Genomic DNA, 5000 nt, shown 5'->3' with positions numbered 1-5000 from the left:
AGTGCCACCTTTTGGCTTGTGAAGTGCCCATCCTTCACCTAAACTCGACTGGAAAGGTTCGTTACCCTGTCTCTCAATCTCATTGGTACTGTCGTCTTCTGAAAGGTTAAGGAATGATATTTTTTCAACCCAGCCTCGTTTGAGTTTGTCGAGAAGCTAAGCTATTAAAAAAGCAGTCCTCAGACATGATGGACGTCTTGCTAACGAACTTTTCTTTTCAATTGAAAAGACTCGCGTCATCTTATAAAATGGTTGAACGGAATACAGACTGCGAGCAGTCTCTTCTTTCCGTAAAGAGGTCACGCGTATCCTGTGAGCATGGAGAAGCCGCGAGGCGCGAGACTCGTGTCTCGTGTTTTTGCCGCTCCACGCTCTCGGAGTTGGGCCGAGACAAGACACGTTACTACTAATGCGATACAAGAGGTTCAATGGTTATCTCGATTATCTAAACACATTATACCTACGGTAAAGAAAAATAGAGAAAAAAAAAAAAGAATACTAAGCAAAACAAAAGTGGTCCGCGACACGAAGCATGCCTTTACATTAAGACCGAGAGTCCTAATGCTTATAATGATACTTAAATGCATATGTTCGAATGTTCCCCAAAATCTTCTAATAATCTGCTTGCACCCACCCCACGTACTGTTTTCACTCAGCGGCTGGTCAGTGGTCACGTTTATGAGGTAAACATGGCGACCGCTTCCTGATCACCGTTCCTGTCGATCAGAAAATCAAAATACCAACGTGATAATACCTCGAAGATGAAGCAGTTATGTCATTTGATTCGTACTTCACATTCGAATCGAAACTTGGGTGACACAGGTTATTTCTTAAGGTGGAATCGACGAGGGAAATTCAAACACTAGTTGTAGTGTCTGAATTGTTGGAAGAAATGGTCGCATGGGGATGTAGGAATGGTAAGTTTGACGAACAATTTTAACTTTTGCCGCTTGAATTGAAAGTAGAGCTCATTTGAATTGCTTTCGTATGTGTTTCTGACGGTTTTACATCTACCTGCTAGATTTATAGCTGCTACGCTTCATGTTGACCAGTCCCTAGTCCCTCAAAATGGCGGCCAAACTTGGAGGTTGCCGAAAATTAGGTAAGTTCACGGAGTTATAAAGTTTTGGTAAGGGTCGGGCGGTAAAGTTTTTTCTGTAGGTACCTTTTCTATGGCATTTACTTCCTAGCTATGTTAATTGGATCAGTTAAGAACATCTCACTATTTCAAAAATTTACCTTGAATTTGATCAGTTCGCGTATGTGACTCAGGCGAACCGATAGTGTCATTCAAGTCTACCTGTTTGCTTGATTGAAACGTGATGTTTACGAAAGTCGCCTCGATAGATAAGATAGAGTTAATATACATGTTTTTAGTAATTATTTTTTGCTGAGTTCCGTAGTTTTTTGTAAATTGTCCTCCAAAGTTGTCTCAAATTAAAGTCTTGAAAAATGTCACGACAGCTTCTCTCGAGTGAAGTTTAATTTCCGTAAAACTCTGAAAAATAAAGAGATCCGATCAAACTGATTGTGGTTTTAGTGTAGGTACATGAGTGTCTTACAACACACAAGAAATGTGCTAAATCCGTCGACCGGACTGCTCTTACAGAGACACTCTCGTAAGACCGTGTTCGGCTGACGGATGTTTAGTCATTTAAATTAAAGCTAGTTTTTTCGTGCAGCGATTCTTTCGACGAAGAAAGGGGTCGTTCTTTCTTCACGCTTGCAACGCAATTATCTCTTCAAAAAATCTGTAAAAACCTTGAGACTTGACTTACTTCCTCAAGACACCTTGAGGCAAATGATCCCACATTTTTTGCCGACGGTGGCACTGTTTACAAATACAAGCAGAAAACGCGTGGATTTCGTAAGCGCGATGGTAATCGAACACCGTCCCCCTCTTACTCTATACCAAAAATCGCTCATAATCTTTTCCTATATCCTTAATGCAAAGTATGTATTTGAAATTGGGCGCTGAATTGCAAATTTACTCGAAAAATGGAAAGTAAATTCACCGCAATGTTGTTGTTTATCTCGATAACCTTCACGCTAACACGTACCACTTTGCAAGAAAATATTATCAGCATACATTATAACATAGCTAGTAAATTTGTGTTATCAAATTCAAATGCGCGAGCGTGTTTCATATTCCTTTATAAAATAATTCAAATAGTACGCGCGCTCTGATTGGCCATAAAACCATTTTACATGAGCGTATGTAAACACGGTTTTCATATTGAATCTTCTCGCAGAGTTCTCCTTGCTATTTATTTAGCAGTAACTCAGTTTCTTTAAGTTCGTTTTGAGTAAAGTGATGGAAGAAGAAGATTTTCCCAATTTTTCTTTGAGTTTAATTTTCCCAGTATTCAAGAAACGGCCGAAAAGCCAAATGAACAACAACAACAAGCACGTCGCTTTCTTTCGTTGCAAGAAGTGGCTCTTTCATTGGTTATTTTATAAAAGAAAATGTAAAATGGTTTCCGTGTTTACATAGCCTGATGTAAACACTTGGGAGGTTGGGTGAACACTTGATAAGCTGGAAATCACTCCACTTCGCGTCGTGGTTTCCTACGCTTATCTCGTGTTCTCCCAACCTCCCAAGTGTTTACATCAGGCTATGTAGACACGGAAACCATTTTGCATTTCTTCACTTGTGCACGCTCATGACGTCAGCAAACAAATCCCTCGAGAAAAAGATTTTCCATCGGGTTGAAAATGTTATAAAACAATTGGTTCATACGTCAGCTGTGCGTTCATCGAGATATGAAGCACTTGGGAAGTTTGGAGAGCACTCAAGAAGCTAGAGTTGCTCTCGGCTAAGCCTCGAGCAACTCTTACGCATCTTTCGTGCTCTCCAAACCTCCCGCGTGCTTCATATCTCGATGAAAGCACGCTAAAAAGTAGATTTGTGTAATCAAATTCAATTGCGCGAGCGTGCTTCATATTCCTATTGTGCACGCTCATGACGTCAGCAGACAAATACGTCGAGAAAAAAAAATTGAAAATGTTATAAAACAATTGGTTCATACGTCAGCTGTGCGTTCATCGAGATATGAAGCACTTGGGAAGTTTGGAGAGCACTCAAGAAGGTAGAGTTGCTCTAGGCTACGCCGCGAGCAACTCTTACGCATCTTCCGTGCTCTCCAAACCTCCCGCGTGCTTCATATCTCGATGAACGCACGCTGACATATGAACCAATTGTTAATTAGAGTGACGTCACGGAACAGGATTAGTATCGGGTTTGCATAGACGTTCCCTCGCTTCCATTCCACCATGGGAAGGGGAAAGCTACACGTAGGCTAGCATGGGTGCCCCAACAATGCAGGGGATGGAACTTGGAGAAGAGCTTCGGGGAAAAAAGTTGTTTGATCTGGTGTATATGCTGATTAAGGTTCTCCCTAAAATATGTTTTGAAAAGCAGTTTGGTGTAACTGCAGTTGAACTTGGATGAGTTAAAACGGTACTTACCACCAAGTTGTAGGTTCGTTATTTCATAAAATTTCGATTGTTTTAATTATTTTTCCAGGAAAATAAAACAGAACTATGGTCCAAATTGATAGATGTTTTAATTTCCATTCCTAGAGATGCTTTCATTAATTAATGCCAAATTTAAATAAAGAGTTATGCACTTCTCACTCATGACAAGGTGAGGATTCTTAAGTGTATAGTTTAAAACACGACAAGTGTATTTCGCTTTCTTCAACCTTGTCTGGTCAAATAATAAGCTTGAGAGTGATTCAACTTGTCTTGTGATTGTTTCATTCAGCTTCTAAATTTGTTCAGTTCATCGAACCTCTCCCCACCCCCCCCCCCTTCCTTTGCTCTTAAGTCTCTTAAGTCAGAGAAATCTAAGTTTAATTTTTCGAAAGGAGAAATACAACTGAAATCTTAAAAATAAATGCGAGATACAGCTGAAAAGGTGTTTTATGGTAGCTGGTGCCGAATAGTGAATGGTGTAGTAATCCGGAAGTCTCCAGCAAAGTGTTGACGTTTTTCGCGAACTTTCGTTCGGGATTTCGGTTTGCATATTTTGTTTACATCGCGTATTGCGCCACACAAAGAAGTGAATTTGTCACATTTCCGAAAACATTGAGAAATAAGAGTCTTCATGAAAAGGTCAAAAAGAGAAGTCACCATGTGGCAAATCCAAGAGAAAGCCAAAAAGATCGAAGGCAGAAGATTTGGTGAGGCGAAGAGACTGACCATGCTCTTCGGTGTCTTTGCTTTACGCAATGAATTTGTAGGAGTTCGTTTAACCGATTCGTTTTGCCTGCTGAGGTCGTGAGGTGAGTTTTCTTGCTTGTCTTTCTGGAAAAATTGAGCAGGAAAAAAGAGCTTTCTTTGCTTGTCTTGCTTGAAAAATAGAGCAGAAATAAAGCATTCTTTGCTTGTCTTGCTGGAAAAATAGGGCAAAAAACAAATTAAGAACGAAATAAAATGAAACGAACATGTCTTTTAATTTTTGGTGCTTTATCAAAAAACTTCGCCAAACCATGCGATTTTCACATTAGGCACAAGCCTCCTCCCTAATGCATAATGAAACTGATAATGATCACAATGATAAAGATACATTCATCTACCACCTTTTTATGTGCTCTATAAATAGACCTATTTAACATCATAATAGTGTCATTTCCAAAGGACATCTTGCTTGTCTTTAGTACGAAAAATGGAGTCTCTCGTTCACCTTCAGCCAGAGAAAAATGAACATAAATCGTTTAAGATTCGCCCTATTACGACTGAGGAGGAAATGCAAAGGTTTGTAATAGAACCAATGGCGAAGGGAGGCTGGCGGCCGGGCTTAAAAGACACCGAGTGTTTTCTCGCTTGTGACCTTATGGCAGTTTTTGTTGGCGAACTGAACGGGAAACCCATAGCCACAGTAAGAATCTCAAAATATGGCGACAGCTTTGCTTTCATTGGAGCTTACCTGGTGGATAAGGAATATAGAGGAAAGGGATACGGCTTGAAGATCTTCAATGCCGCCGTGTCAAGTGTGA

This window comes from Pocillopora damicornis, chromosome 1 (assembly GCF_964200805.1).
Source record: "Pocillopora damicornis chromosome 1, jaPocDami1.2, whole genome shotgun sequence".
NCBI lineage: Eukaryota > Metazoa > Cnidaria > Anthozoa > Scleractinia > Pocilloporidae > Pocillopora > Pocillopora damicornis.
The sequence above is the reverse complement of the archived record's forward strand: the minus strand, read 5'-3'. Positions refer to the sequence as shown.